This window comes from Alligator mississippiensis, chromosome 3, assembly GCF_030867095.1.
Source record: "Alligator mississippiensis isolate rAllMis1 chromosome 3, rAllMis1, whole genome shotgun sequence".
In the NCBI taxonomy this organism is placed as follows: Eukaryota; Metazoa; Chordata; order Crocodylia; family Alligatoridae; genus Alligator; species Alligator mississippiensis.
The window spans coordinates 100828369-100850366 of NC_081826.1; the positions used below are offsets into that span (position 1 = coordinate 100828369).

At 40.8% G+C, this 21998-nt stretch overlaps 2 long non-coding RNA genes across 2 annotated transcripts in view; one reads left to right on the forward strand and one right to left on the reverse strand.

The window, feature by feature from the left end:
• Positions 1 to 8637, reverse strand: part of LOC109283813 (uncharacterized) — a 33766-nt gene extending 25129 nt beyond the window's left edge. Inside the window, exon 1 of the long non-coding RNA XR_002091080.2 lies at positions 7871 to 8637. This is a non-coding gene — a long non-coding RNA (uncharacterized LOC109283813). The remainder of the gene's footprint in view (positions 1 to 7870) is intronic.
• A 490-nt stretch (positions 8638 to 9127) lies between these two features.
• LOC132249349 (uncharacterized) overlaps positions 9128 to 21998 on the forward strand; it is a 47408-nt gene continuing 34537 nt past the window's right edge. Inside the window, exon 1 of the long non-coding RNA XR_009460778.1 lies at positions 9128 to 9252. This is a non-coding gene — a long non-coding RNA (uncharacterized LOC132249349). The remainder of the gene's footprint in view (positions 9253 to 21998) is intronic.

Here is a 21998-nt window from a genome sequence, read left to right on the forward strand (position 1 = left end):
AATAGAATAATAGAAAAGTAGGGCTGGAAAGGTCATCCATAGGTCAATTAGTCCAATCCCCTGCCTATGGCAGGATCATCCCTATTCAAACCATCGTATACAAATTCATTATCTAATTTTTTAGGAAAACTACAGAGTCAGACACAACCACAAGACATTAAAACCCAAACTTACCAAAGGTAAAGTAGGGGGGCCATAAATAAGAATTGTAGCTTGATACTTCTAAACCAGCGATTCTCAACCAAGGTGTCACATCACCCTGGTGTGCCTTGAGATTGTTTAAAGAGTGCCTTAGACAGCCACACCATGTTAGCACTGTTAGTTGTGCAAATAAAATTCACAAGATAAATTCAGAGATTTCAATTAGGAATCCATAGTGTCAGAAATATTCTGACCTGTTGCAGTCTTTCTGAGTTCTTCACAACAGAAGAATTTCTCTGTTATTTTGCTGTAGTGAAAATTTATTTAAAATTAAGAGCTGGCATTTTTAGAGGGGTGCCTTGGGTCTAACAAGGTTTGGAACCACTATTCAAAAGTGTTGAAGGCCCATATTTCCCTGTGCAATAATTATTCCTGAACAATAATTCATTGGTATACCTAAAGTGTAGAGAGCACTCACAATGGAACATCCACATGGACCCTTATCACTGCATTTCCAGATTCAGATTATGCAAATACATACAAGATAGCTGGATATCCCTGCCTGGACACCACTACAAGGTAGTCCTTCCCAAAGGGATGGGCCTATCAGGTGCCAAATGCCTTCTCTAGGTTGCTGAATGCCTACTGTTAAGTAGAATTAGTGGGCACTCAGGTGGTACTCAGCATCTTCCAGTACAGGATGTAATTTACCAGTATGTATCAATTGTTTCAGGACTTAAATCTTGAAGTAGGAGTGAAGTTAATTCCCCATGCTGGTGCTGTCCTTAGTCTGTCTCATAGTAACAACTTAATTTACATCAAGTGTGTTGTTAGGTATGTGTTAGAGACAATTATGCGCTGGAAATCACACTTAAGAGACCACCTCTTTCTACATAGATCATGTCAAGACAGAGTATATTTACCCTGTGGACTGAAGTATAGTGCAGACAAATTAGAACTAGCTTTAAATGTTCCAGCTTGGATACCACAAACAGTCTGTGTCAGGAGAGTTCAGCATGGACTAATTTATACTGGCAACATAGAATATGAGAACAAAATAGAGGTAAGGCAAAAGAAACACAAAAGGTTTCTAATTGGCACACCTGTTTCCTATATAAACATGCAATACACAAAGGAATCTATTTTGATATTCACCTTAGTCATTTTCTACCACCCTACAGAAATTATGTTTTTACTATAATCATATGAAAAAAAATTACCTGAGAATTAAGCTGGTAATTGCTAATTTAATTTGTGATATAAACTAAAATGCTAAAGGATTTTTGGCATGCATGGGGAAAATATATTTTTAATGCATGCAGTAGCCATCATTGGCTGTAACAGAATATATGCTATCTAATACATCTTGTCACAGTGGATGGCAGATTTTACTGAAACTTTGACTAATGAGACCATTGTTTTCAATATGAATTTCTTACCCAACAATATAATTGCTGGTGACAAAAAAAGTCTTAAAACATGTGCAACAAAGGTGTCAAGATAATTTCCATTGTCTACCTGCAACAGACATCTCTCCCAATGATAAAGAGAAAATTCTGTGCTTTAAATAAGAACTAACTAGAAGTCTATGAAGTTTTGGAGAAAGCTAGCTTAATATTTTCAGTTAATGAACTGAAAACAGTTTAGAATGTGCACACTTGACAAAGACATATTTTACCAATTAACAAATGTGTTACAGGTAGAAGTGATTCTTCAGCTCACTTTAGAATGTGCCCAGAGGCAAATGGCACAAATAGTCTTTAATATAGCACATCACATGCAGAGTACATGGAGGATGTATCTATTGGATCCTTAATAATAATCATCCCTCCCAATCTAAAATCATATGCATTATTTGTCTCTGCCCCCTAACCAGCAATGGGATTCAGAGAAATGACAAAAGCATAACTGCATGTTGGCTCTAAATTTATATATCTCTCTTACCAGAGAGAAACAGTCTGTGTTCAGTTTCTCTTGTCTAGTGTGGGATCGAGCCACCCCTCTGTCCTAGAGGGAAGACAACAGCAACTATTGGTTCTGGGATTTCAAGAGCATGGAAGGAAGGACTTGAACCTAGATCTGGCCATGAAGTAGGGCTTATGGGAAATGTAGGATTTTTTTTTTTTAAATATCCCAATATGTGGAAACTCCCCAAATCATTCAGCCACTCTCTGAAATGGTTGGCAGTTTCACACAGTAGCTGTAGAGTGCTTTGAGGATAGCAGGTTTAGAACAGGTGGACTCAAAGCTGAGGATCTTATGTTCCTTAAATTCTAGTCCCTGTCTTAATGAATCGACTATTTAGTATTCCTTAGAGAAGGAACTAAAATCCTAGGTGTCCTCCTTCTAAGGGGAGTGACTACCTTAAGCTTACCAAAACTGAAAAATCTGTCCTTTCTAAAGGCCTAAATTTCTGTCCAGAAAAATACCCTAATAAAATACTTCAATGTGGAGAACTAGAAGAATTCTTCCGACGCCTGCGCCTCAAAGAATATTTCCACGACCAAACTGAACCTACTCCCAACAACAACTCATCCTCTGACAACGTTCAGGAAAAGATCAATGCCAAAAAACCAAAAAAAAATTCAGATTGGACACCTCGCAGTGGACGAAACCATAACCTTGACTGCTACATTGACTACTTCAGGGAAAGAATGAACAATGAAATAATCAGCAACACGCGCCACTACAACAACCTCTCTCTACCAGAGAAAAAGGCCATAGAATCTCTAAGATCTAACCACCAAATAGTAATAAAATCAGCAGATAAAGGAGGAGCCGTAGTCATCCTAAACCGTGAGAATTACATAAAGGAAGCCAACAGACAGCTCTCTGACACCACCTACTACAAAGAACTACAAGAAGATCCTACTCCCCTTTTCACCAAAAAACTCAACAATACCATCAAATCATTTCCACCAAGATTACAAGAAAAACTACAGACCTTGATCCCCCCACTACCTAACCCAGGGACTTTTTACATGCTCCCTAAAAGCCACAAACAAGGGAGCCCTGGCAGACCTATCATATCCAACCATGGGACCCTAACTGAGGAAATATCAGGTTTTGTTGAATCCATCCTAAAACCACTTGTCACCCACAGAGCAAGTTTTGTCCAAGACACCACAGACTTGCTATGGAAACTTAAAAACATAGACCACCTTCCCAGCAACACACTCCTAGCCACCATGGACGTTACCAGCCTATACACCAACATCCCACACCAGGATGGCATCCATGCCTGCCTTACATATCTACAGGAACAAGATTACAACCCAGAATACAGACCCAAAGATATCACTGAGCTTATACACTTCACCCTCACACACAACAATTTCACTTTTAATAATCAACACTTCCTCCAGACGATGGGAACAGCTATGGGCACTAAAATGGCCCCACAGTATGCCAACCTTTTTATGAGCCACCTGGAAGAAGACTTCCTCAAGAACTGCACCATCAAACCCTTGCTGTACTTACGATATATCGATGACATCTTCATCATTTGGAGTGAGAACCGGGAATCTCTAATTGAGTTCCACCAGAAATTCAACAGTCACCATCCCTCCATCCGACTTTCTTTAGAATACTCCAGCACCAACATCCCCTTTTTAGACACAAGGATCAGTATCCAGAAGGGTAAAATACAGACCACAGTATACAAGAAACCCACAGACCAACACACATATCTGCACAGAACCAGCAATCACCCGAAATACACCAAAAAAGCTGTGATATACAGCTAAGCCCTCAGATACCACCGCATCTGTACTGAAGAGAACACCCGGGATTGCCACCTCACCAATTTTAAAAAGGCTTTCACCCAGCAAGGACACTCCTCCAGAGAGGTAGATCGCATGTTTGAAAGAGCCACCTGGATACCACGTGAAGAACTGCTGCAGTACAGAAGAAAAACACCCACAAATCGCACACCACTGGTTTTGACCTATCACCCATCCCTTGAACCTATACGGAAAATCCTCAAAAAATTGCAACCCATATTAGCAAAAGACCCTATTCTTAAAAAGATCTTCCCAGAGCCACCCATCCTAGCCTTCAGACAAGCACTGAACCTCGCCAACCTCATCACCAGAAGCAAACTTCCTCAAGCCCAGAACACACCAAAAGGATCCAGACCGTGCCATGACAAGAAATGCAAAACCTGCCCCCACATCTCCACCACCCCCACTATTACTACACCCCACAACAGAGCCATCAGCATCCCAGGATCTTACAGCTGCACCTCCAGGAATGTAGTATACCTCATCCAATGCACCAAATGCCCTGATGGAAGATATGTAGGAGAGACCAGACAACAACTGCGCACCAGAATGAACGCACACCGGAAATCCATCAAAGAAAGAAACACCCAATTACCGGTGGGGGCACATTTCTTACAGGAGGGCCACTCTCTCTCCAATCTCTCAGTCCTGATCCTCAAGGGAAACTTACACAACACTTCCCAGAGACGAGCCTATGAGCTCCATTTCATCAACCTGCTGGATACTAGAGATCAGGGACCAAACATAGACATTGGATTTTTGATACATTATAATCTGCCTGGCAACTGACTCCCCAGCCCAGCTCAGCCCAGCCCCTGACTTGTTTACTTTTCATTCCATCCAGGAAGAGCACACAGCAACTGCTGCAGCTTCCTTAGCCTGACGAAGGGTTTTTGAACCCGAAAGCTTGCTTAATAACTATTCTCCAACCATTTGGGTTGGTCTAATAAAAGATATCAAATTCACCCAAGGAACCTTGTCTGCTTATATCCTTAGACCAACATGGCTACAACCTAAACCCCTTAAGCTAGTTGATGCACTTAACTATATGTTGCATTCTGACCCGACCAAAATGTGACAGGAGCGATTCTGAACAATTTCTGCTAGAAAAGTGCATGCAGATTCTCTCTTCTTCAGGGTGTCACTCCAACATCATTGACTGCTGACACACGTGAAAAAAAACCCCAAACAAAAACCCAAAATAACAGTGCTTTCCTGGAAGAGGGAGTGCATTATTCAACATGGCTTCCCAGTGCCTGTGTAGATCAGGTGCTTCAGCATAGTTTTTTGGAGCTTTATCTATAGCTGATTCAAACAGATACTAGACAAAAGTGCCAAAAACCTGTGTTAAAACACCTGATCTATACAGATGCTGGCAAGCCAGGTCAAACTAATGTTGTGTCTCTTCTGGGCATGTGCTGCACTTGGCACAGGGAGCACACCAGGTGCCTATACACTGCAACAAGGCTACTTCAATGTGCTGTAGTTACAGTGCGTCAGAGCAGACTCAATTAATCAAGTGTGCTAAAGCATGGTAATAACCGTGCTCCAGCAGACTCCAGTATCATGTGTATCAGCATCCCTGCACTGAAAAATAGTGTTGGGGCATTTTAACTGAAACTTGTTTAACAAGTTTTAGTTAAAGATCCCTGCCAACATTTTTTAGCACAAGGGCTCTGATACACGTGACACTCTGGGCTCTTTAATTAAAGTGGTTCTCAGAACCACTCTAATTAAAGTCCCCCCTCCCCCCTACTACCAGAGCACATGTATAAATGTCCACTGATCGGAAAGTAAAGTGGCATTTTTTGGTGGTTGTTGTTGCGGGGGGGGAGGGGGGTTCCACACCTGTAAGCAGTCATTATGGCCACATAGTCATTTATGATATTTTTAAAGTCTTAAATGTGTAAAACCTAATATAATTTACTCTTCAGATGTGAGCTGTATTTGTATACTCCAGAGATCTGGAATCCATCCTTTAAGCATCTTATCTTTTTTCTTATTAACTAGCTTTCATAGCACATGTAGCCAGAGCCAGATTTTTAAATGTGTGATCTTTGACATCATGATGTTCAGGCAATTTTCTGAAATCTTTTAGAAACTTTTCTTTATGGTGCAATTCTAGAAATTTAGCAACCTAGAAAGCCCATTTGTTTTCAGTGGAAAGTAGGATCTCCCTATCAGATTTAATTTAGAGAAGCTGATAAAAATTTGGTTACAGAATTGGTCTTTTTCTGTAGTTAGATCAGACCAGCTAGGAGTTTTATGGTCTAAGGAGTCCCCACATAGAGGAACCTGGTAAAGTGGACAGCATCCTTGGTGTCTAAACCTCATAAAAATGGATGTATATATCTGTGTGTGTGTATAAATACATGCATGCATGCACACACACACACACACACACACACACACATTTTAGAAAGTAATGGACATTTTGAAATTAGACCACTTTTACTGAACTATAGCACTTCTCTACAGAGTTGTAAATGATGAATGAATTTGACAATGCCATCATCAGTGTTCCCAGCTGCTGTGTAGTTTGTCTTTGTCACAGACACACAGAGTGAGAAGCCATTTTGCCATTACTTTCTGAAACACCCCTGTATACATAATAAAACATTTAAGCAGTTGGAGCAAACAACATTAGTTTGCATGTGGTGACTGTTTTCTGGGTAGACTGGTTTGCTTTACTTCTAAGTATAATCAGAGTAATTAAAGAGCATGATCCCAAGCTCACTGAGATGGATACAAAAACTCCTTAGAAGGTATCAGATCCTAATTGGGCATGCCATTCTGCAAAAATGAATAAGCCCCAGGACCACAGAGATCTACTGAAATAAGTCAGTCAGTTCAAAGCATAGCATATGCTTCCTCAGTCAGCATGCTTTCATGTCCTCAAAGACAGTCAGGTCTGACATACGAGGAATTCACTAAGGCTCTACAGGGGATATACATACAACATGAGTGTTAAAGATATGGTCTGTGGAATGGATCCAGCCTGTGGAGACCTGTGATCTGGCCTGTGGGTCACAGATTGGATTCAACACCAGTGCCAGTGCACACAGGGCTATTCCAGGGATGTGCCTGTGCCAGACCAGCCCTGCATGCTAGCTCTGGTATGTGGAGCCAGTCTGTAGGCCTGATCCAGCCTGCAGACTGGCCCCATGCCCCTCACCTGGCCCATAGGGCTTGGGTAAGTGTGACACCCCTGACCTATACAAATCAGCTAACATTATCAGGTCCCACAATCAAGGCTTCACTTTAAGAAGAATGATTGTCTAAGGAGTTCGACATTTGACCTTCTGAGTTTCCTTCCAACCCTAACTTTCTATGATTTTGGTATATTTAGACCCTATACATTTTTAATCTGATTTTGTCTACAGTGAATTTCCCAAATAATCCCATGATTCCAGATTTGCAGGATGAGTTACCACTTGTCACAGAGTCTGACATTTATTTATCTCAGTATACCCAGGGAGTGGAAACAGGTGTGTACCATGCTGAAAGAACCAACATCTGAAAATAACTTCCCTAGATATTAAAGGGAAATTCTGGATCTCTTCTAAGATGTTTTTAAAAAAATTATACAAGTTAGGCCCTGATCCTCAATTGCAGCTGTGTGAACAAATAGGCTACTTGCCCATTAAATTCAAAAGGCTTTTTTCATTCAAAAAGAAGTCTTTGGAATACAATACATCATTTGATGTCTTTGTTAACATTTGCATTACATATATAAGCACACTAAATTGCATATTTTACTGGTTGAAAGAATTTTTCGTTTTTAGCAGGAAAAAAAGCATTTTTAATTAATGTAATGAAAATTAGCTTGCAAATCATTGTTTTTGTTGGTACTTTGAACAGAAAAGACGTTGAAAATGCATTTTAAGGAAAGTAACACAACACTATAACTTCTGTCTGTGGAGCTGAACAAATTGAATTATACTAACCAAGGGAGTCACAGGTGGTGTCAAGGTGTTCCTATCCTACAGCGACTGTGTAGCATGGAGACATCTGAGTTTACTTTAAACTAGTCCAGATACTGATAATGGTTCAGCTGTGGCATCAAGGTCCTCAACATGATCTTCAAAATCTATGCAAGAAGTTGAATAAGTACTTGTATGACTATGTGCCCGCCTCCGCTTGACCAGGCGCTCTCGGGCTGCTCTAGCCCGAGTGGCCGTTCTCACTGGCCACGAGCTCACGAGAGGGCCCCGGGAGGTGCCTCAGGTGGTGACGGGAGAACCCCTAACCTCGCCTGCCATGACTTTGAATGTAACCTCAGTGGTGGGGGTCTCCGTTAATGCCGCCTCCCGGGGTCGTCACGCCTTCGGTGGGCACTCACGGGGCTCCGACCTCCCCTACACCCCGGCCAATCGCCACCTTCTGCTGCTGGTCTTCTAGTGGCCTTCCTCCAGCGGCCCTGCCGCGTTTCCGGTCCTGAATCTCCCGGTGGTCCTTATTCCAGGGATCCAAACTACCAAGGCTGGAATCTGCCTAGGGGTCTCACCCCTCCTGGTTTCTCGATGCCCCTAGCCCGTATGGTCCTGAGGCCTCCACAACACTACAACCATGAGCTAGCCCGCAAAAGGAAGCGAATACTAAAACTAAAACTCCCACTCCTATATCACACCTAGCCCAGGCTCTGACCCGGGTGCCTAAGCCCTGACCGATGAGCTCCCCCTGGCTACCGGCCTGTCAGGAGGCTTAAAGCCACCGACTTCCCCGGATGCCTACTCCCTGGGCTTGTGGCTCCCTCTCTCTGGGAGTCTTGTTCTAGGCGTTCTCTCCCTCGCTGAGTCTACTGCCGGCTCCCCGCCGGCCCGTCTGTCACCTCTCTCGCGGGGTCTGCGCTCTGTTGCCTCACCGGTTCCGCCACCCGCAGTCCTGCTACGGCTGTAGCCAGTTCCTCCTCCCGTCGTGCTGCCGACATCCTCTTCCTTTTTATCCGTGGCTCCTTTAAGAGCGCAGCCCTCACTGCTGTAGCCGCAGCTCTCTCTCCTGGCTCCTTTAATGTGGTGGCTCTCTCTGCCGCTGCCGGTGCTGCTATCACCGCTGCTCTCCCGGCAGCTGCTGCAGTTAGCGCCGCTGCCTCAGCTGGCCCCATTGGGCCAGATGCCTGTGCCCTGCTGGCACGGGTCCCGCTCTCAGGGTTCCCTGCAGGCTTCCCCCGCCTCTCTCCTGGCCATGCTTCCGGGGCCACCTTTTATCTCTGCAGGGCGGCGTCTCCCGCCGGCGTTGCCCGGCCCCAGCTGGATATAAGCGCGGCTTACAAACCGCGCTGGCGGTCTCCCCGCGCGCGTGTCCCTGCTTGCTCCAGCCTCTGTGTGGGGTAAGTAGGTGGTTACTTCCCCCCCTGGTCCGGCCCCGGGGTACCCTTCTAACCCCGGTGTCCCTGGGACAGGCTAATCTATGCTGCCACAATTGGACTGCTACTGGTACCCATGCTGGCTAGTTTAAAGGTGTGCCTGTGCTATAATGCAGTCACTACATCAGACATCCCTTAGACTCATGTCCTGGGTGGAAAGGCTAACAGAGTGGTGCTGGTGAACCAACAAAATCTCAGATTATAAGAGCAAATGTTCTATGTAAAGTACCTAGGGATTGATTTACTCTATTTCAGTTTTCAGAGAAAGCTGTTCCTCCTCCCTCCCCCAAGTAGATAACACTTACTTTTTGAGGGCAGTAAAGAACCAAAGCCATGTCATACTTCCAAACTGTTGTTTAACCTTGTCTAACAGTTTCTTCCAAAGACCATCAGAAATGAATCCCTAGGGACAGATGATATGGGAGTGAGCTTGAAGCAAAATCTTTTCCCTGATTAGTATTCCTTAAAGATCATTTATATCAGCCTGATTTCCAAAGATTGGTTCTGAGATTGCACATATTTGCCTGGTTATTTCTTCAGGTTCCTGTCAGAAAATTGCATGGCTTCTCCATTCTTTTCAAAGAGAGGAGCTTGTGCTGCTTCTCTATCAAATTAATTGAAGCCTCCTCCACCAGTGTACTTTCATGTCGGCTGGTTTCCCAAAGGAAGCTTGTCTGTCACATAATCACTCTGCTGCTGTTCTACAATTGACCTGATTCAGGCACTGAGAACAAGTGTTTCTGTGCAATCAAACTGGGCCCAAAGTATACCAAAGACACCTTGATTAACTCATTTAATATCAGTCTGTTGTGGTAAGATAGATAACATCCTGGAAAGCAGAATGCATTGGGGGAACAGAGTTGCTTTGCAAGTGATCTGTTTTAAAATGTGTTAATCGAGAAGCGAGTGTAACTATGAGGCTGGGTAACGTCTATGGATACACGTTAGGAATATCAAACTTTCACGCCCTCAGCTGTGACTGTAGGACTGCTAGTTGATTTTGGAATAAGCATAAAATACAGACCTATTTGGGAAACTCAGAATGTCAGGTTTGTCAAATCTGACAGTACTGAATTCCACGGGGGTATGTTTCAGTGGCACTTCGGTTTGAATTGAAATTTAAACAATTCTAAACTTGACACTGGAAAGTATTAGGCTCCAAAGCAATCTACATACATATAATTTTCAAATGAGAAATTTTAGACACTTTAAGATTATGGCTTTCTAATGAGCAAGACATAGTTTTATTGCACCATTAAATTGTCATGCTGTTGATTTATACCTGAAGCTTTAACACCAAGGTCATAAGTGTGCTCCCCATTGCGGGAAGCAGAGAAGCTGATAAGCAGATCATTCAAGCATTTTAAATATTGTCATCCAATATAGCTTTTAACATAACAGTGTTTGTTTCACCCTTATACTCCACATATCAAATGATACTATATACAGTACAGTAAGAGGTACTTATTTACTTGTAATTGTTGTTCTTGGAAGATATACATTTCCATGGATTAACAATCCTGGACCAGTGCTCTTGGGTATCAGCCAACCAAAAACTCCCATAATTCTACAATACTAAGGTACAGGATAATGTTCTAATTAGGATGTCCTATGGCTTTTTTTTTTCTTTTGTAGAATGAAGTAAATATACTTTCTATAATAATATTTTAACAGAAGAACTAAGATCCCTCAGTTTTTATAAATATAGTGACAATTCATTAGGATATATATGTTCAGATTGTTATTTGAAAATACTTCTGGACATATCTATACCTTTTCTCTAAAAATAACCACTTTTTTGGATTCCTAGTCTTGCAACAAAAGCTCTCCAAGGATATTTTTCAAAAGAAAAATATAACATAGGGTAAAGGAAGTCTCTAAGAAGGAACAAACTAGATGTTTAGGCTTTGAGTTAAGAATAGTCCTCTTAAAAAAAAAAAAAAAGCTAAGCTATCTCCGAAAAATGAAATGGTAGGTAGCAGAAATAGACATACTAAAATAAAGCCATAATGAGTGAAAGAAAAAAGAATCAGCAGCTGTACTGTAAAATAGTTTTTGTAATATTAACAGGCAAATCTGGATTTTAAAGGAGGCCATTTGGAATATTTTGTAGTTTTCCTGATTTAATTTTATTAGAGACTGCCTTCTTTTATAACTATTCTTTCTATAGAATGGACATGCTTAACAAGTGTGAGGATCACTAAGATACAGCTGCAAACAAAAAACTGATGAGACACGGAATCAAATCCTCCAAATCACTTAAGTACCTTAATTCTTCTTGATATCAATGGCCTGTAAAAGGTTGTAAAACTTTTAAGGCTTTTAAAGGCCTTAAAAGTTTGAGAATCTAAGCCATGGTTGTCCTGGAGATAACAGAATATTAACATATTGTCAGGGTAAATTTTTTTAGGGTTTCTTTGCTTGTTAGCTAGTTTGTTTGTTTTGGGGGGGATGAAGAGAAGGGCTTGGTGGTGTGGAAAAGAGATAAGCTAGAAAAGGCATCAAGATCAGAAAAATGCCCCATTCCAAAGTTGGTTAATTCACTGGTTTTCTTCTGCCGTTTAATGGAATTTGAGGTGTGCTTTGCCCTTTTTAGAAATTAATGCAAATTGGATCAGTCATAGTGTGTACCTATTTGTAGCTTGGAACCAGGAAAAAAAACAAAAACAACAAAAGCATTTTAAGCAAGAAATGTTAAGTTTCAGGATACCAAATCATTAAAAAAAAATTCTCCTCAGGTCTATATATACTGCATTAATCTTCCATGACAAAACCGATTTTTAATGTGCAGTTTTAAATATACAGAACAAAGGAAAGGAGATGCACTTGGTGTGTGAATGAAAACTTATACCAACTGTTAAAACTATAAGGAAAATGATCTTTAACCCGGATTCTACAAGGGAAAAATACTTAAAAAAATTATTTAGGGTATAGAAAAGATATATATGTACCTTTTCCTTTCTGACTACAGATCCCTTCCATTTTCCATTTTCACCTGTACAGTGTTCTGACAGGCTGTTTGCAACTGTAAGGGAACTCAAAACATCTACTGAATGCATTTCAGTTTTTAAACTAAACCCTCTCAAGAGCTATCCCAACAGGAAGAAAATGCATGTGGATATAAAAACTACACACGTGGCAAGATTCTGAGAGGATCACCAACCATTATTCTTCGAATTAAGGATCATATTTGTTTTGTGCAAAAGGTTCGTGAGGTTCATAAAAACATTCTCCCTCCTGCCTTTGGCCAAGAGATGGAAACTTGCTGCAATGAAGTGGAAGGCATCCCTTGCTCATGTAGTCTCCTCCACATGTCTTCTACAGATCACCAATGTTCATGAGTAATTTGAGGACAGAACCATTTGTCAAGTGGAACAAAGGCTATAATAAAAGATACAGTGAAAATAGACCAGTTGGAACAGTTTCAGGGGTTCTTTTTTCATTTCTACATGTTATAGATTCAGATGTGTTTGCATGTGTTAGTGGAGAGACAGACATGTAAGCAACAAACTTTGACAGCCCTACCCTAACTTGTAAATTGAAGTTGAAAGGTCACACTCTGGTTATACATTTTAATTACATATTTTCCCCTATTCCCACAGTATGCAGATGTATTTGTATACTTGAAACAAATGGACATAAACAGCACACTGCAAATCTGCTTTTTATATAATTAGGATGGATGATCTAAACGATCCACTCAACTCCAATGACCCATTCCATTGCAAACTTCAAATCTAGCAACTTCTGTTCTTGTTTTTTTAAAAAAGGAAGCGCTCCCCCTTAAAAACCTTTACTTTTAATTGCTAAAAACTACTTTTTTAGGTTTTGCTGAGACTTCTCATTTCAATCACCTCACCCTGATTTCCTTCTTTCCTCCCTCTTTTAATCCGGTTAATCTTTACACAACAGTGAAAGTTCAGCAATCTAACCCATTACAAATAGGACCTAGAAGATTATGATCGGTTTCCCTTTATAATAAACATTGCATTTGTCACTTTATTAGTACAATGTGAACACATTTCCCTTTGTGGAAACAGGTGGTATCCAAAACCAGCAGAATGCACATTTACCGCACCTCAAATTTAGGTAATAGGAACACAAGGAAGAATAGGAGAGAAGGACTCTCTTCTTGTCTTGTTTTCCAACAGTAATGATGGTATCTTCACATCTGGATTTGAAAATTATAGGGTTGTTTTCTCCTGAAATGAACAAGAAATAATAATTCCATTAAGCATCTAGCATGGAAATACAGACATACACACACATGTGTATATATACCTAAAAGTATATATATAAAATCCCAGCCTGAATGGTTTTCATTCCTTTGGATATTTCATACTTGGCTTTTTGCAAACAAGACAAAGAAAAACATCTTAATAGTATTTTAACATAAAAGGAGTGAATCATTTCGCTGTCAGTCAAGGTGGGTTTTTTTGTTTTATTTAATTTTGTTTTGTTTTTTTGTTAACCAATGTTACTTTATCAAGTTACTATGTGACTTTGCTTCAAGTTCACCTTTAATTGAACATCTGCAAATGAAAAAGAGTGTGAGAGAGAATGTGCATGAATGAGAAGGATAAAAGTGTCTTCTTATTTCCAGTCTATAAAGACACTAATCCTTCTCATATTTAAATCGGAAAAGCTGTGAAATATTCAATAACTTGATGAGAAGAAATGACAGATAAACCTTCTTGACCTTTTATGCAGCCCATTAACACAGTCCACTAACACCTGCCTTGTAATTAATGTGCTAATCAAGGCAGCAGGGTTCACCAGTTACTATATTTCACTACAACATTCCAAATTGCTTGCTATGTTTCTATCTCAATTAGTTGACAGCAGCTTCTAAAGCAGCTTTTCCTTGCAAAAAGAAATTTTGTTTTAGATTCTGTATGCATTATATTAAAATAATCCTTTAATGTATAGGTAAATTATTATGCATTATACTAATTTTTTCTCTTCTACAAATATATGTATGCTGTGATATATGTGAGAGAGAGGGTTGAAGCAGTCATACATCCTTGCTTGACTCCATTTCTAATAATGAAAGGGTTCATTTCTGGGCCATTGCTTAGGATGGTTACAGTCATGTAATTCTGAAGAAATCAGATAATGGTAACAAATTTTGGTGGACCTCCAAATCTCATCATGATCTTCTGTGGGGCCTTCTTTGTGGCTTGACTCAAAGGTCTTAGTCAGGTCAATAAAGGCCACGTAAAGATCTCACTGTTGCTTGTAGCACCTCTTCTGTAGCTGTTTAGCAACAAAGGTCATAACCATTGTGGTCTATATGTAATATACAGTAGTATGTTAAGGTCTTCATAGAATCATAGAAGTAGGGTCAGAAGGGACCTTGTAGATCTTCAAGTCTAACCCCCTGCCTGGGCAGGAGGAAAACTGGGCTCAAATGACCCCAGCCAGGTAGGCATCAAGCCGCTTCTTAAAGACCCCCAGGGTAGGAGCCAGCACCACTTCCCTTGGAAGTTGGTTCCAGATCCTAGCCGCCCTAACTGTGAAGTAGTTCTTATGGATGTCTAATCTAAACCTACTCTCCAACAACTTGTGGCCGTTATTCCTTGTTATCCTGGGGGACGCTAGGGGAAACAAGGTTTCCCCCAAACCCTTCTGGTCCCCCCTAGTGAGTTTATAGATGGTCACCAGGTCCCCCTTCAGCCTTCTGTTTTGAAGACTGAACAGGTTCAGGTCCCGTAGCCTCTCATTGTAGGGTCTGCCCTGCTGTCCGCAGATCATGCAGGTGGCCCACCTCTGGACCCTCTCAATGTTGTCCACATTCATCTTGAAGTGGGGTGCCCAGAACTGGACACAGTAGTCCAGCTGTGGCCTGACCAGTGTTGCATAGAGAGGGAGGATCACCTCCTTGGCCCTACTTGAGATGCACCTGTGGATGCACGATAAGTTCTGGTTAGCCCTGCCGACTGTGACCTCGTCTTAGATTACTGAAGAACATTATTACATGTAGAACATTATCTATAATACACTAAATATTCCCTGTATTCCCTATCCCTCCTAAAGAGCATACTTTAACAACAATGTTAAAGGATATGTGTAACATTATCCATTTTACTTCAAATCTAAGTCAAAATTGACGGGGTTTTTTAAGGATAATGTCTTTATTTTATTATTGTTATTGCAATAACCTTTGAAGTCCCAGGTGGCACAATTATGTTAGATGTTTTAACATATAGCGGGCACATCTACATATGCACTTTACTGTGGAGTAGGCTAATTAGCTTTGCAGTAAAACATCAAAGTCTACACATACACCCCCTATCAGAGTACAGTAAACTAATTCTGCTGTAGGATAGTACTGCCTGGGACTATCCTATGGCAGAGTACTTACATGCACCACAATGCACATGTAGACTGTGACCAGGGCTGGCTAGGGCATGTGGGTGCAACAGTGTTGAGGCTGTCTGCTGGTTAGCTCCACATTGTAACATCCTCATGCCCCAGTCAGCCCCTCCACTGCCCGATACCACCATCTGAATCCCAGGACTGACCCCCAGGTCCTCTGCTTCAGATCAGCTGCTCCCAGGTGCAGCATCTTCACTTGTGCCCGTGATTGCCCCAGCTCAAACTGCTGTAGTCTCAGGCACACATGAAGACACTGCACCCAAAAGCAGCTGACTCCCATGTGAACTGAGCCAGAGTTTATTCAGGAGCACTAATTTCACATATTGGTTTGCCCACAGACTAAGAATCAGTCCCAATCCTAAAGAGCAAATTTGACCAGACAGACTGTCAGACTGCAGACTCCAATCTGGGCCCTCAACCTATAAACACAGTTGATCATCTCAGCCTGCCACCCTGTCATTAGTCACCCAGGCTGTTCAAGGCTGTCCTGAAGCCTTCAGTAGGGTGTAACCCTCCACCCATTCCCTGTCCTTTGCTTCCCCCATACAATTACTTGAACCAGAACAGGGTTCTGTTAAAATATATGTTAATATACTTTTTGGCTAGGTGCTATCCACACACATGCACACACAAATAGTTTGTCATATACTTTTTTGTTAATTTGCAATATTATTACCTTTGTAATTAGTGAAATGTGCAACAGGGTTCAACCTGACCCAAAACTGCTTTTGCTGTTCCCTCTAGCTTGTTTCTTCGCTCTGTTCTCTGATCTCCCCTTGACCTCTTGGCTGTTTGATCAGGTTTGCTCCTGGATTCATTCTCTGTTTGACCTCCCAGGTTCTTAATTCAGTTCATTCATAGACCCCACTCTTGGATTGATCTACTGGCTTCCTGACCTGGTTTGAACTCAGGTTCTGCTCACCCACCCTGGCCCTAGTCCAGACTTGACCAGACTTGGCCACCCATGTCCCAACATAACATTTGCAAAATTAGGGAGAAAAGGACTAGGAGGAAGAAATTAATTAGGTTTCTTAAGGTCATCCATGTTAAGCAATGATGTAAGGAATAGTACCATATGTATCTTTATCTGTTCAAGAAAACCCAATACTAAAAATTTTAAGGCTCTATCTACCATCAACTTATCTATTAAGCAATAGGATTGCCAAGGACACAAAATGAAGAAAAGATTTAATAGATTTCATAGATGTTAGGGCTGGAAGGGACCTCAGAAGATCATTGAGTCCAGCCCCCTGCCCCAGGGGCAGGAAGTAAGCTGGGGTCAAAGGATCCCAGCAAGATAAATGTCCAAATGTCTCTTAAAGGAGTCCAGAGTAGGTGCTTGCACCACCTCTTGTGGCAGTCTGTTCCAGGCCTTGGGGACTCAGACAGTAAATAAGTTCTTCCTTATGTCCAGCCTGAAATGGTCTTGGAGGAGTTTGTGACCATTTAACCTTGTCATTCCTTGGGGTGCTCTGGTGAATAGGCATTCCCCCAGATGCTGTTGCACACCCCTTATATACTTACAGGCAGCCACTAGGTCCTCCTGAACCTGTGCTTTTCCAGGCTGAAAAGTCCCATAGTTCTCAACCTCTCATCATAATGCCTGTTTTCCTACCCTCTGATCATGGGCATGGCTCTTCTCTGGACTCTCTCAAGCTTCTCCACGTCCTTTTTGAATTGTGGAGCCCAGAATTTGATACAGTACTCCAGCTGTGGCCTCACCAAGGCCGAGTACAGCAGAAGGATGACATCCTGGGATTTGCGTGAGAAGCATCTATGGATGCAAGCTAGAGTTTTGCTCACTTTACCAGCTGCAACATCACATTGGTGGCTCATATTCATCTTGTGGTCAATCATAACTTCCAAGTCCTTTTTGGCCATGGTGCTAGCAAGAGCACTGCCATGGTGCTAGCAACTAGCAGTGCTGAGTCTATAAGCATGCTGCGGGTTTTTCTTCTCAAGGTGGAGTACCTTGCCTTTTTCAGTGTTGAATGCCATCAGGTTTTCATTCGCCCATTTTCTGAGCCTGTCAAGGTTGGCCTGGATCACCATCTTGTCCTCGGGTGTGGATGCTTTACCCCAAAGTTTGGTGTTATCAGCAAACTTGGCCAGTCCGCTTCTGATACCAATGTCCACATCATTAATGAAGATTTTAAACAGTGTAGGCCCAAGGACAGAACCTTTGGGGACCTCACTGTTCATGGCACACCACGATGATTGACTTCTGTCAACTAGCTTCTCTGGGTAAATCTGGTATCTTTTATTAGAACAACTAAAATAGTTGGAAACATTCTTCTTTGCAAGCTTTCAGGTACAAACACCCTTCTTCAGGCAGAGGGAGTGTCTGCAGTTGTTAAGTGCTGTCCTGGATGCGATGAAAGCCAGTATACAAGAATACGGGTCAGTGAAAATGCAAATGTATAGGACTGACAGTCAGGCGGGGTGAGAGACAATGGGTGTGAGAGGTGCAGGGGAAAAGAGGAATGGTGATCTGGTGATGGAATGTAGCTGGTAGATTGTAGAGAGGTTACTTGGGGTATCAAATGATAGGCAGGTTAAAATGTGCCATAAATCCAATATCTATACTTAGTTCATGATTTTTTGTAACCAGGAGATTGAAGTTAAATTTAGAGGCTCATCTGTGAAAGGTGTTTTGTAAATTTCCTTTGAGGATTAGAAATGAGAGACTGGAGAGAGAGTGGTTATCTTGTGAGAAATGTGCACCCACAGGTAATTGGGTATTGTTGTCTTTGATAGATTTTCAATGTGCATTCATTCTGGTTCACAGTTGTTGTTTGGTTTCTCGTACATATTTTCCATCAGGATGTCTGGTGCACTGGATGACATATTACATTTCTGGAGGTGCAAGTATAAGATCCAAGAATGGTGATAGTTTTGTTGCTGGGGTGTAGTTATTGTGGGAATAGTGGAGATATGTTAGCAGGTTATGGCATCATCTGGATCCATTTGGTGTGTTTTGGACCGTAGAAAGTTTGCTTCTGGAGATGAGATTCTGAAGTTCAGTGCTTGTTTGCAGGCTAGGATGGGTGGTTCTGGGAAGATCTCTTTAAGAATTGGGTCTTATTCTAGTATGGGTTGCAACTGTTTGAGGATTTTCTGTAGAGGTTCCAGGGAGGGATGGTATGTCATAACTAGTGGTGTGCAATTCATGGGGATTTTCTTTTTGTACTGCAGCAGTTCTTCACGTGGTATCTGGGTGGCTCTTTCAAAAGTGTGACGTATCTCTCTGGAGGAGTGTCCTTGTTGGGTGAAAGCCCTTTTGAGACTTGTGAGGTAACAATCATGGGTATTCTTCTCAGTGCAGATGCAGTGCTTTCAGAGGGCTTGGCTGTATATGCCAACTTTCTTTGTGTTTAGGGTGATTATTGAAAGTTCTTCAAATATCTTTCATAGTTTGGGAAATTATCTTCATTTTTCATTGGAACAAAACTAATCTCCGAACATTTTTTATTTTTTCTCTTGGGTTTTAACCAGGAATTCTATCTTTTACCTCAGAAACAATCACAGCAACATTTTGATGCTGACAAATCCTCAGATGAAAACAAAAGCTGTGTTGAAAAATTCCTGATCATTTCTCTTAACTGTTTACATATTTGAAAAGATAGACCACTCTATAACATCTTAGAAAATTCCTGGAAGAATCAGGAAATGAACCCCTATTCTCTGAGTTCCACTGTCATCTCTATGCCAGAAGACCACCTATTTGGTCTAAGATATATAATAATCTATACTAGTCTTTGGTATATTTGGTTTTTACTCTAGAGTACATTTTTCTGTTCATTACACTGCTATCTACTGGCACTGCTAATTTTTACTGTGTCACAATCCACTTTTTATATAATTGTACAGTTCTATGTCTATTGCATAAATGAAATACGTTAGCATTTCTGAATTGTATAACATATTTTCTTCTTCGGAAGAAGGTATATTGTGGATAGACCTTTTAACCAAGGCAGGATGAAATATCTACTGTATTATCTTTGGTCTTCATTGTATTCTGGGAAAAACAAATTGAAAAGCAGACAAAGCTAAAATGTACTAAGTAGGAAATTCAAGTATGTAGTGTCAGTATGTCTCCTTATTAGTTATTTTCAGGTAGAGTTTGATGGAGAAAGCTACCACTTCTGTTCTTGACGTTCCTATTGACAAATCTCCTTTAGTAATTTCTCCAGAGGGCCATCAGATCCAAAGGTCCCTTACTTCTTACAGTTTATCAATAGCACATACATGTTTGCAAAACATAAAATCTTAGTTTTCTCAAATCTCAAAGGGAAACATCAAATTGTGTCGCGGTGACTTGAATGAATACTTTAGTGTCCTGTGGGCTTCTTAAAGGTCTAAGAGATTTTTTTGTGTGGTATGAATCCTTGAAAGCAAATATATCATATTGTTTTATCCCTTTTCTGAAAACCATGTATGATATTCCTATAAAGACAAATAAAAATAGAGGAGCAACACTGAATTCAGATTCTGAAATTAATTTCACTGAAACAAAAGTAGAAAGTTATGTGCTTTTCATAATTAGCAATTACAATTAAACAACATGAAAAATATAGATGGCTAAATTCTTTTTCACTGAAAAGTATTTTTATCATGAACAAACTTGTCCCCAAATGTAAGGTTTTATGGAGAAAAGGACTATATAATTCTTCAAGTTTTTATGATTTTTTTTCTATGAAATTTTAAACAAGCCAATTAAAATTCAATAGAAACAACTCAAAAATCCAAGGGCATCTATACATGTGCTGAATGTCTGCTCCAGCACATTCTAATTGGAATGTCAGGAAACACTGGAGTAATCGAGTCTGCTGGAGTATGATAATTAGCATGCTCCACCAGCCTCAGCATCACATGTATTCAGTGTCCCCACATTTCAAAATGGCAGTGGAGGCACTTTATTTAAAGTTTGTCCAATGAACTTTAATTAAAGCACCCCTACCACTGTTTTGAAGCATGGGACCTTGAATACATGAGAAGCTGTGGGCATTTGAATTAGAGTGGTTGCCGAGAGCCGCTCTAATTAAAGCACCCCCTCTGCCCAACCCAGAGCACATGCAAGGATGCCCCAAGAGACCTCAAATAAAAAGAAAACACCTGCAGAATTTTTCATGGATACATTTTTTTTCATTTTTCAAGCTTTTAAAGTGTTCTCAGAGACTTTATACATTTAACGAAGGGGAGATTTTTATGTCCTTAATCACCCTCAGAGTGCATTTCTTCTTCCTATGGTCTCTTTAAATAAATGGTACTGTTATTAGAGTATGATTCTTGTTTGTCATGAAGAAAGGTATGAGACTCTATCCTTTTTACTGTATATAATTAAATAGTTTCACATTTGTCTTTTTATAAAAATATTTTTTTCCCCAAGATTGTCTGAGATAAAGTTATAGATATGATCACATGTTAAGACTGAGTCTTAATCTACTTCTTCCTACAAATGAAAAATACTGGAAATTTCAGCTTAGTTTAGAAGGAAGAAGGGCCAGAGTTGATAAGTGAATAAAGAGTGCCTTCCCAGACTTCAGGCCATTATACTTTTACTGGTATAAGTGATCAGAAACCAGTCTATACCCATAACAGAACAAAAGTTCAGTGTACAAAGACTGATTTAAAAATGATAGAGCCCAGTCTAAGATTTGCACCCCTGCACCAAAGGGTGAATGTGGGTTCTGTTCGCTACTGATCAAAACTATGCCACTTAAAGAAAACCACCTAACTTAGTTCAATTCCACCTTCAACTTTCTGAATGTCTGTACCTAACCATGAAGAATATAATAGTGATACAGAAAAAATTAATTGGCCAATAGTTTTTTACTTTAGCTGGGTATAGCTTATAAGACTAGGAGAACATAGTAAACTTAGGAAATTAAGGCTGGGAGGGACCTCACAAGGTCATCTAGTCCAGCCCCTGCTCAAGCTAGGATTGTACCAAACTAAACCATTCCAGCCAGGTGTCTGTCTAACCTGCTTTTAAAAACTTCCAAGGATGGAAATTCCACAATTTCTCTAGGCGACCTGTTCAGGTGCTTAACCACCATCATAGTCAGAAAGTTCTTTCTACTCTCCAACCTAAATTTTCTCTCCTGCAGTTGCAGCCATTGTTCTGAACTCTGTTTCCTACAGACACAAAGAAGATTATCTCCATGCTCATTATAATCACCTTTCAGGTATTTCAACACCGTTATAAAATCACTCAGTCATCTTTACTCCAGACAAAATAACCCTACTTTTTTCAGGCTTTCCTAATAAATAATTCTGCCCAGACCTCTAAAAATTTATGTCAGGGTACAAACAGACATTTTTGTTGCAGT